The sequence below is a fragment of the Schistocerca americana genome, chromosome 6 (assembly GCF_021461395.2).
Source record: "Schistocerca americana isolate TAMUIC-IGC-003095 chromosome 6, iqSchAmer2.1, whole genome shotgun sequence".
NCBI lineage: Eukaryota > Metazoa > Arthropoda > Insecta > Orthoptera > Acrididae > Schistocerca > Schistocerca americana.
Window position 1 is genome coordinate 66,070,892 of NC_060124.1, and position 12,729 is coordinate 66,083,620.

Below are 12,729 nucleotides of genomic sequence, written 5' to 3' on the forward strand. Positions count from 1 at the left end.
AAGAAATAATCGGGAGAGGTACGTCAGTTCCATTTATGTGCGTATTTTGTAGCCATGAGCTGCACACGTTTCATTTAACTGAGCATTCACGTAAGTCCCTGTTCACCTTCGATGCCTACTGCTGCGTCATCAGCCAACCGTATTATTTGATTTTCAGTCCGTGGCAAACAAGTCTGACCCTGAGACAGTCCTTCACCCGCCTCATTTCCTCTTCTAGATACAAATTAAATGCCAGTGGTGATAACGAACAACCTTTGCCTTACACTTTCCCAGACGAAGCCCCTTGTACCATTGCTTCAGTGCCGATTAGCCCACTCTGCATAGCATAACGAAACTCGAGTAATCTCCTATTCCATAATTTATACTACACTGTCTAAGAGTTGTACACATTTTATTCCATTCCACATTAGAATAAGCGTTCTCCAAATCAATGGTTGCAATTTACAGATTCGTTGTAATTAAACTTTCTCTACTTGAGAGGGCTCACGTGAGAGTGAATGTAGGGTAATAAACTTTGCGGAAACATGTGTAAGGACATAACGAATAAGCCACTGAAAGAAACACAATTCAATTTTCACATGAGAGGTAAAATTTGTTAATTACGTACCTCGTTTGCGTTCCAGCTTACTAACATTACTCAATGTGACAACCACCTGCATCCACAATAGCGTCTAACCGCACTAGCGACTGCTCTACTGGTTGTGAAACATCGGCGGGATGTTGGCTACTCCCTCACTATGATCATCTTCACCCTCCAACGTGTCTTAGAGTCCCGTTGACAAACCCGGTCCTTCAGGTACACCCACAGCCAAAAATCATACGTGTTCGAATCTGGTGATCTCGGTGGCCACACAGTCTGGAACGATCGGCCATTGATTCGGATTTTTCCAAATGTGTTACGGAGTAATCGAAGGTCCTCACGAGCAGTTTAAGTTGGAGGTCCATCGTGCATCAAAACAGCTGTAAGGTTTTGTGGTCAGAACAACAACTGTGAAAGCTGTAAATATTTTGGTTTAGTGTTACAATCTTATCACAGAAATACACGCATTTACACAGTTTACAATGTGACAATGTTACGACAGTTACCAAACGAACACATCTCGTCCTCAGAAAGTGAAATAATCCTGAGCACCACAGTGGTAAATTTTAACTAGAAGTTTCTTTACAAATTATTCTGACGAGTACGTCATGATGTTGGCCAGTACTACGATAAATCATGCGATTCTGGTTCAAAGGTACTATTTAGGATGACAATCAAGTCTACGGAAGATGGTTTGTTTTATGACAAGTTGAGCGAAAGATTACCCAAGGTCGCTCGAGTTTACAGTGGATGCAAGCTGGTGAACCAACAAGTTTACGCCTCTGCTCGCGGTATTTACCTTAGCTGCGATGAGCTGTCATCTGCATGGCTGCTTTCGCCCACTGAAATTCCTATAAAAACTAATTAAGCCTTTACTGATTTTTCCAGCAGAAACTCTTTCTATGTCTCCTGTTATGCGAAAAAACATGTACTTATTCCTAGTCTTGGAATATGGCGGTACGCACGCACATGGCTGGAGTAGCATGCATATTAAAATTCCCTCTCAGGTCTTGCAAGAACAGTTAACTAACTGGCTGGTTTGTTTCTCTCCCATTGGAGCTCAACGACGCTACAGCTAATATCTAGTCCACGAAAATTTCGCTCTAGTCTTTCTCCTAGCCGAACTGTCTCCCCCCACCTTGGTTCTTTCGTTCTCCACGTCACGGCTTTTTTCGACCAATGGGAGTGTTCCTCTTATTTTGCGGAAACTCTCTCTCCCAATCGCAAGGTCCCTACCTTTGAATTGCGTCAAAATCTCGGCACTTAACTCCTTCCTATTTCGTGTCCGCCAATCGGATGTTTTGTGCCCACTCCAGGCGCCTAAAAGTTACATGCGTCCATCACATGTGTACCATTCGCAGTTCACGTAATCAGCTGCGTCACTGGTTTTCTTCATATCCATTTGGAATTCCGAAACACAGTTTTCTAAAGCTTCGTTCTGTCCCACTTCTGGCAGCCCATTACTTGCTCTCCAGTATGCGTCACCTGTCTGGTTGCTGACTCCCACCGTGGGACGCCCCCTAAGAGCTTTTCGTGGTGCCTCCTGTGGTGTGGCCTCTTCTTTTGCTTGTGCTTGCTTCCACACAAAACGTTTCCTTCCGCTCATTGACATGCGTTATATAGGAGCGGTGTGTTAATACCGTCAATTGAGTGTCATCCCTTTTGCATTACATAGTTATAGGCAACTCTGCCCATTATTGCCAAAGTAAGTTAGGTGTCATATTCACCTTCCCGTTAACGATGTACAAAACTCTTAGGTAAGGTGCGAAATTGATCTTCATTTATTCTGCCACCTTACACAGCTGAGGGCAAAGCGGCTCTCTCCCACACAGTAGCGATCACATGTTGACAAAGCAGGGCACAGTAACGTTTCCCATTCACACTGCATGTCTTTGGTCCTTGACGTCATGTCCGCATCTCGTGGTCGTGCGGTAGCGTTCTCGCTTCCCACGCCCGGGTTCCCGGGTTCGATTCCCGGCGGGGTCAGGGATTTTCTCTGCCTCGTGATGACTGGGTGTTGTGTGCTGTCCTCAGGTTAGTTAGGTTTAAGTAGTTCTAAGTTCTAGGGGATTTATGACCACAGCAGTTGAGTCCCATAGTGCTCAGAGCCATTTGAACCATTTGAACCTTGACGTCGTAGTTCCATACTGGCACCTACAGGCAAGTCATGACACTGACAGTGCTAACAACGCAAATCTTGCAGTGCACATCATTCCTATAAAGTTGTATACTCATACGATAAATAGTTTGCTGTCTATGCTGCCTCAAGTAGCCAAGGTTTAACTATAACCAACCTGTACATGAAGATACGATCAGCAGCAACTATCGGATTGTTCGCTGATGTTGATGCTCTATACCTATCAAAAAGTGTTGTCGTTGCACGATCGTAAGGAAATTTAAAAACATATGGACAAAATTTCCGCTTGGTGTAATGAATGTGAACAAATCTAAGGTCCCGTCTGTAACACAGACAGAAACCCTATATTGGTTCAAATGGCTCTGAGCACTATGCGACTTAACTTCTGAGGCCATCAGTCGCCTAGAACTTAGAACTAATTAAACCTAACTAACCTAAGGACATCACACACATCCATGCCCGAGGCAGCATTCGAACCTGTGACCGTAGCGGTCGCTCGGTTCCAGACTGTAGCGCCTAGAACCGCACGGCCACTCCAGCCGGCAAAACCCTGTATTATATGACGACTCGTGGTGAACATCTTGGTCGATACAAAGTAACACGATCACTTGAATCAGTGTTACCGAAGTTGTATGGAAGACTTAGCTTTGTTGGAAGGCTTCAGGTAAGGTGTGGTGCATCTGCAATGCAAATCGTGTAAAAGACATTACTGTGACCAATTCTACAGTACTATTCCAATGTTCGGAGTTTTATGGACTTGATAGACAAACGTGGAAAGAATTCAGAGATGCGCTACTAGGATCGTAACAGGCCAGTACAGTCAGAACGAAACTATATCATAAATACTTGGGGAACGTAAATGGGAATCTTCGGAAGAAAGGCTGTGTAGTTCTCGCGGAACAGTGTGGGGTACATTTATTGACTCTGTATCCATCCTGCCGCCACCAACGTGTATCTCGCCCACGGATCATGAGAATGAAGCGGGAAAAATATCGGTAACCCTGGTACGATGTGTGCCCCACCACGCACTGCGCAGTGAATCGCGGAGTACTTATGTCCGTACTTAACAATCATATACAACCTTTCGCTCGACGAAAGATCCGTACCCAAAGACTAGAAAGTTGCACAGGTCACACCAATACTCAAGTAAGGTAGTAGAAGTAATCCACTAAATTACAGGCCCATATCGTCAACGTCGATATGCAGCAGGATTTCGGAACATATATTGTGTTCGAACATTATGAATTACCTCGAAGAAAACGGTCTATTGACCCACAGTCACCATGAGTTTAGAAAACATCTTTCCCGTGAAATACAACTAGCTCTTTATTCACATTAAGTGTTGAGTGCTATTGACAAGGGATTTCAGATCGATTCCGTACTTCTGCATTTCCGGAAGGCTTTTGACATTGTACCACACAAGTCCCAGTTATGTGACTGGATTTGTCATTTCCTGTCAGAGAGGTCACAGTTCGTAGTAACTGACGGAAAGTCATCGAGTAAAACACAAGTAATTTCTGGCGTTCCCGTAGGTAGTGTTATAGGCCCTTTGCTGTTCCTTATCTACATAAACGATTTGGGAGACAATCTGAGCAGCCGTCTTCGGTTGTTTCCAGATGACGCTATCGTTTATCGACTAATAAAGTCATCAGAAGATCAAAACAAACTGCAAAACGATTTAGAAAAGATATCTGAACGGTGCGAAAACTGGCAGTTGACCCTAAACAACGAAAAGTGTGTGGTCATCCACATGAGTACTAAAAGAAACTCATTGAACTTCGGTTACACAATAAATCAGTCTAATCTAAAAGCCATAAATTCAACTAAATACCTAGGTATTACAATTAAGAACAAATTGGAAGGAACACATAGAAAATGTTGTGGGGGAGGCTAACCAAAGACTGCGTTTTATTGGCAGGACACTTAGTAACAAATCTACTAAGGAGACTGTCTACACTACGCTTGTCCATCCTCTTTTAGAATACTGCTGCGCTGTCTGGGACCCTTACCAAAAAGGATTGACGGAGTACATCGAAAAAGTTCAAAGAAAGGCAGCACGTTTTGTATTATCGCGAAATATGGGACAGAGTGTCACAGAACTGATACAAGATTTGGGCAGGACATCATTACAAGACAGGCGTTTTTCGTTGCGACGTAATCTTCTGACGAAATCCCAATCACCAACTTTAACCTCCGAATGCGAAAATATTTTGTTGACACCGACTTACATAGGGAGAAACGACCACCACGATAAAATAAGGGAAATCAGAGTTCATACGGAAAGATATAGGTGTTCATTCTTTCCGCGGGCTATACGAGATTGGAATAATAGAGAATTGTGAAGGTGGTTCGATGAACACTCTGCCAGGCGCTTAAATGCGATTTGCAGAGTATCCATGTAGATGTAGATTATCATCAGCAACACGGCACTCTCATCGACAAACAGAAACGACGGAAGCAATGCGCACAGTGTGGACATACTTACTTGCTCTGGGGACAAGTGAAGTCTTGCATGCGCAAATCAATATCTGGCTCCGTTATTCACAGTTGTAAGTTAACTCAAAGAACTATACTTCGGAAAAATAGTCCAGTCAAAGAAGGAAAACATGCGAAGTCGCAAATCTTTGCACAGTGTTGAGTAAGTGTCAAGGACAACATGCTAAGAATCCTGATTGGTGAGGTGTGAGCGTTGTGGCAGGTTACATGACACTTTTTTACGTTGCTCTTTAATAAGTCGACCAACGTCCTTGCCGCAATGGGTATACCGGTTCCCGTCAGATCGCCGAAGTTAAGCGCTGTTGGGTTTGGCTGGCACTTGGAAAGATCACAGTACGGGTCTGACGAGCGCTGGCAAGCGGGATCCACTCAGTCCTTGTGAGACCAACTGAACAGCTTCTTGACTAAGAAGTAGCGGCTCCAATTACGAAGACTGACAACGGCTGGTAGAGCGGTGTGCTAACCACATGCGCCTCTATATCCGCATCCAGTGACGCCTATCGGCTGAGGATGAAGCACCGGTCGGTCAATAGGCTAGTAACTCGGCAACGAAAGCATGTAAGCAGAGCAGACACGGACGGCGGATCACCCAAGCGCAGATATGGGTTGCAAATAGGGAAATACATTGAAATAAGTGACACTGATAAAAAGTAGATGTTCACGTGCTACTGTCGTGAACATCTACGGCAATATGGAGGACAGTAAAACTGCGATTAGCCGCTAAATGGTGTGACGTCCGCGACTATTCACAGAAGGTGGGGTTTTGGGGCTTCTCTGCTCCATAAAGTAGGATAGATGGTGATCTGTGGCATCTCTGCCGAAAGAGCACAATGCTGGTGTGCGCACAAGTGTTTCAGAGCACAGTGCTCATCGTACATTGTTGAACATTGGGCTCCGCAGCAGACCAACCCTATGTGTTGATGCAACGACATCGTCAACTACGATTGCAGTGGGCACGGGACCACTGGGCTTCGTTCGTCGATCCTTACAAGGGAACCTCCCTATCGCACCCCCCTCAGATTTAGTTATAAGTTGGCACAGTGGATAGGCCTTGAAAAACTGAACACATATCTATCGAGAAAACAGGAAGAAGTTGTGTGGAACTATGAAAAAAATAAGCGAAACATACAAACTGAGTAGTTCATGTGTAAGATAGGTAACATTAAGGAAAGTTTGCGCGGAGGAGCGCCGTGGTCCCATGGTTAGCGTGAGCAGCTGCGGAACGAGAGGTCCTTGGTTCAAGTCTTCCCTCCAGTGAAAGTTTTACTTTCTTTATTTTCGCAATGTTATGATCTGTCCGTTCGTTCATTGACGTCTGTGTTCACTGCAATAAGTTTAGTGTCTGTGCGATTAGTAGAGAGGCATTGGAGAGGCACGTCCTTTCGTCTAATATTCGCACGGTTTTGCGGTACGGTCGCAAAACACAGACACTAAACTTATTACAGTGAACAGAGACGTCAATGAACGAACGGACAGATCATAACTTTGCGAAAATAAAGAAAGTAAAATTTTCACTCGAGGGAAGACTTGAACCAAGGACCTCTCGTTCCGGAGCTGCTCACGCTAACCACGGAACCACGACCCAATAAGCTTGTAATGTCATTGATGTTGCGTATCTTGCGCATGGACTACTCAGTTTGTATATTTCGTTTATTTTTTTCATAGTTCCACACAACTTCTTCCTGTTTTCTCGATTGATCCGTGTTCAGTTTTTCAAGGCCTATCCACTATGCCAACTTATAACTAAATCTGAGGGGGGTGCGATGGGGAGGTTCCCTTGTTAGAAAGATGTCAGGTGATCTGGTGAATCACATTTTTGCCACACTAGGACGATACTCGTCTCCACAAACACCATCACAGAGGGGAAAGGCACTTCAAAACGTGCAGCGCGCCGCGGACGCAGGCTGGTAGGAGCGGTGTTATGCTGTGGGAGACATTCCCCTGCGCGTGCATGGAACCTGCGGTAGTAATTGAAGAGACGCTGACAGTTGCGAACCACCTGCATCCCTTGATGTTCGATGTCTTCCCCGAAGGCGATGTGACAAAGTCAGCTTGCAGCACTGTGATTGTCCTGTCTCGGAGCCAGGACCGTGCTACAGTGATTTGAGGAGCATTGTATTGAACTCCAGTTGATGTCTCGGTGGGAAAATTCGCCTGATGTAAGTTCTATGGAACCCAATTGGGTCGCTATAGAGCGCCATCATCGCGTACATAAATCAGCGGCCCGTTATTTAAGCGAATTACACAACCTGTTCGTAGTAGACATTTAATGCCACACACCTTCACAAACCTACCAACAAACGTCGGATTCCTGATACGCAGTGTCGACCAAAACACGGACAATCAAGCTATTAAGAAGGTGGTCTTCATGTTTCGGCTCATCAGCGTGTGCCGGCCGCCGTGGTCTAGCGGTTATAGGCGCTCAGTCCGGAACCGCGGGACTGCTACGGTCGCAGGTTCGAATCCTGCCTCGGGCATGGATGTGTGTGATGTCCTTAGGTTAGTTAGGTTTAAGTAGTTCTAGGTTCTAGGGGACTGATGACCACAGATGTTAAATCCCATAGTGCTCAGAGCCATTTTTTTTTCATCAGCGTGTTTTCCACAAATTTCGTTAGCTTGACATGAAACACAGATATCAAAGTAATACGGGGCCGCAGCCATCATATATTTATTTAAAGTCAGTACTGCCACTAGACTGTTGCGTATTTACAGTGTTACATTTACACTTACACAATCATGATTTCGGCTTCGACTTCAAAATCATGATTGTGTAAGTGTAAATGTAACACTATAAATATACAACAGTCTAATGGCGGTACTGACTTTAAAGAAATCAAAGTGACAGTTATGCACAGAATCTGAGTAAATCTATGCACAGTTTTCTACACAGCTAGAGCGGAAGTTGATTCTTAGCCACTCTGCATGGCAGCTGGAGTGTTCTTCTACGAAATGCAGCTTACCCCACTAAGAGCGCTGCTAGATTTTCAGTTTAGAATCAGAGTACACTTCCCCGGCATTTCCCGCCCAGTTTTCTTATGTGAGCACACGAAATAAATTCACTGACTTTGTGTCAATGTCGTGGGGTTATTTTCAGTTTATTAAATGAGTACTTTCTGCAGTTGTTGAATGCGTTTTTATGTGAAATGCGCTCCCTTAAACAATGACTGAGAGGTGTTTAATTTGTAAGTACAGTGCTGTCAGCGAACTTTGCAGCATCCGTGGGAAAGGGATTGGATGGCAAACGTAGCACTTTGCTGCTGTCTATAGTTGACACCTTATTGTAAAGCTATGTGATTGTGTTGTAGTCACTTGGTTCAAATGGCTCTGAGCACTATGGGACTTAACATCTATGGTCATCAGTCCCCTAGAACTTAGAACTACTTAAACCTAACTAACCTAAGGACAGCACACAACACCCAGTCATCACGAGGCAGAGAAAATCCCTGACCCCGCCGGGAATCGAACCCGGGAACCCGGGCGCGGGAAGCGAGAATGCTACCGCACGACCACGAGCTGCGGACAGTCAGTTGGTGGTGAATTAATTAATGACCAGAATGTTACTTCATTTCTTTCGCAGTTAGCCGTGTTACTGGTAGACTCCATAAATCTCTGACATTCAGGAAATGTAGACTTGGCTGCGTTGGGTGGTGCCACTCAACGCGCATCCGCAGCATATCTTCCAAGGTGGGTATGAATGTGTCTGATGGACTTATCATGTTCAAGTCTAGAGCAGTCAGTCTTGACTTATATTGAAAAATCTCAAGTTCCATAACACCTAGGCGTTACATAGGGCTGCAATTCAAGCCTCTGCCGTCCTCAGATGTTGGGAGAGGTGAGGCTCGAGAGATTCACTTGTTACGTGTCATGCTGTGAAAAGTGATCGAGACAGTGATAGTGGTGACAACGAAATCGACGTCGTCGAATACGTATAGACAGACGACAGCTCCAGCTGTTTAGTTTATTTCTATAATAGCCTACTCAACAAATACAAGTAAGTAGTCACTTAATAAACTGAAAGTAACTCGGCTACATGATCACGAGCTCGCTGAAGTTTTAAAGACAACTGGACAAGAAATGCTGAGGAGATACAGTCACTCTGTAAACAGAAAATCGAGTAGCGCTCGAAGTGGAGAAAGTTGCACTTCCTGGAAGAACACTACAGCTGACGTACAGGCTGACTAAGAATCAGTTTCCTGAAACTTCCTGGCAGATTAGGAGACGAGATACTGGCAGAAGTAAAGCTGTGAGTACGGTGCGTGAGTCGTGCTTCGGTAGCTCAGATGGTAGAGCACTTGCCCGCGAAAGGCAAAGGTCCCGAGTTCGAGTCTCGGTCGGGCACACAGTTTTAATCTGCCAGGAAGTTTCATATCAGCACACACTCCGCTGCAGAGTGAAAATCTCATTCTGGAATCAGTTTCCTCTTTAGCAGAACAGACCCAGTGTGCAGAGATTTTCGTATATTATGTCATTTTGCATTTCTTATGTTAGTGTTATTGGTAATTCATACCTGCATTCCATGTAGTGTTGGCGCATGTGTGAGCACTGCGCCGCAAGTGATTCATAATGCGCGCTGTGAAGGCTCAGTGTAAGGTTGTGAAACACCCTGTAGTTGCTTCGTGACGTGGTGGGGTAGACAGACTGAGAAATCACCTGCTCGGTCATTAGTTTGATGATTTATGAAGAAGGCCAGTGAATGAACGCAATCCGGCAATCTACCATCCCTCGTGCTTGTACACCACACATCTACATCTATATCTATACTCTGCTAACGACCGTGAGGCGCTGGACAGAGGGCACTTCCCATTGTACGAGTTATTAGGGTTCTTCCCGATCGAGTCACGTAAGGAGCGCGGGAAGAATGATTTTTTGAATGCCTCTGTGCGAGCTGTAATTATTCTAATCTTATCCTCACGATCCCAATGTGAGCGATACGTGAGAGCTTTTAGTATAGTCCTAGCGTCTTTATTTAAAGCCTGTTTCAAGAAGTTCTAGGGATAGTTTACGTCTATCTCCAAGAGTCTGCAGTGTCGTTCGTTGAATATCTTTGTGACACTCTCCCAACGATCAAACAACCATGCCACCATTCTTGCTGCTCTTCTCTATAAACGTTTAACGTCCCCTATTAGTACTATTTGGCACGGGTTCCCCACACTTGAGCGATATTCTAGAACAGGTCTCCTTTCTAGATAGATTGCACTTCACAGTATTTCACCAAAAAGCGTAGTCTACCACCTGCTTTACCTACAACTGAGCCTAGTGATCATTCTATTTCACGTCCCTACAAAGTGCTACTACACCTTGGCATTTCAATCAGCTGACTGATTCCAACATTGGCACAATAACATTAAAGAATACTACGTTTTCTCGTTTTGTGAAGTGCATAGTTTTACATTTCTCAACATTTAAAGCAAGTTGCCAATCTTTGCTTAACTTTGATATCTTTTCAAGATCTGACTGAATATTCATGCAGCTTCTTTCAGACGGCACTTCATCGCAGACAGCTCCTTCACCGGCAAAAAGTCTGAGGTTACTGTTAATATTGTTTCGAAGGTTATTAATATACAACATGAACAGCAAGCGACCCAATGCACTTCTCTGGGGTATACGTTACGTTACTTCTGTGGTGTCACCGCCAGACACCACACTTGCTAGGTGGTAGCTTTTAAATCGGCCGCGGTCCATTAGTATACGTCGGACCCGCGTGTCGCCACTGTCAGTAATTGCAGACCGAGCGTCACCACACGGCAGGTCTAGAGAGACGTACTAGCACTCGCCCCAGTTGTACAGCCGACTTTGCTAGGAAAGGTTCACTGACAAATACGCTCTCATTTGCCGAGACGATAGTTAGCATAGCCTTCAGCTACGTCATTTGCTACGACCTAGCAAGGCGCCATAGCATTTGATATCATTTTATATTGTGGTTATAACATGTACCGTCAAGAGAGATGTTCTACAAATGTGGATTAAAGTTAAGTATTCCATCAACTACGTACTTTATTTGCTACTATTAATTCCTTTAACTGTTCCAGACCTCACGCCAATCTGTGTGAGCTTAGCGCGTGCCTTTCGGCTACCTCCGAGTGGCTTGGCTGTCTTGCCACGCCACTACAACTTCTACATCTGACGATGTGTCAAGCAGAACACTACTAGTACACCCGGACATTACGGATATGTTTTTCCTGCTCATTATCTGCATTAAGTTACATTTTTATACATTTAGAGCTGGCTGCCATTCATCACATCGACTATATTTTGTATCCTCCTATAGTCTCCCAACTTCAACAGCTTACCGTACACCACAACATCATCAGCAGACAAGCACAGTTTGTAACCCAACCTCCCCAATGGCTGTCCTATCACACTTTCCTTGGGCACTCCTCACGATACTCTTTGTCTCTGATGAACACTTGGCATCGAGGGCAACATACTGGCTTCTGTTACTTAAGAAGTCCTCGAGCCACGCACATATCTGTGAACCTATTCCATATGGTCATACCTCCTTTAACAGCCTGCAACCTTGTGAAACGCTTTCCGGAAACCTAGAAGTGTGGAATCTCTGTTGTCCTTCATCCATAGTTCGTAGTATACCATGTGAGAAAAGGGAAAGCGGAGTTCCGCACGAGAGATGCTTTCTAAAACCGTAGTGATCCGTGGACATGCGATTCTCGGACTCAAGAAACTGACAAAGTGTTAAAGGATACTGCGGCAAACCGATGTTAGGGATATTCGTCTATAATTTTGCGTGTATGTTCTTTTGCCCTTCTTACATAAAGGAGTCATCCGCGCTTTCTTCCGGGCGCTGACTTTGCGCTAGGCGTGAGATCCGACGAATGCCGTAGAGTGCTCTTTGAAAAAACGAACTGGAATTCCCTCCGGACATGGAAACTTTCAGTTGTTTCTCCACGCCACGAATGTTTTATACAATGTCGCCCATACGGGACGTTAGATGGTTAAACGGTGGTATGATTGACATGTGCCGTCTAAGGAATGGAGCACTATACAGAACGACGATTTGCAGCCTTGGCATCAATTTTCAGAGGGATTCAACAGCATCAGCGTTCTCCTGAAGATGGCGGACAGTTGGATCGCCGAAAATATTGAACCGTGTTGATTTTAGGACCTGGCAACGTACCTGAGGAGACTTTCAGCCCTAATATACGTCTGATGTACCCTCTGCCACGCAATTCATAGTGGTTTGTAGAGTGTAGATGCTGATGTAGAAGAGTGTTCCCAGATTTCAGGAGTGGGCAACTGCCTCCTCTTGTATGCCCCTAGTTCCAAGTATCATCCAGAAAAGACATGATACGTGAATTGGAGTGGCAATCATTAAAACAAGGGCGTTTTTCGTTGCGACGGTATCTTCTCGTGAAATTTCAATCACCAGTTGCTATTTTGTCTAAAACTGACATGGTGAGACAGTAGCGGTGTACAACTATTGTAGGTTGATTCTTACAAAGAAGAAGACAGCAACCAGCCACTATTAATGCTCCTATTTATTTAAGTAAATAGCGCCGTA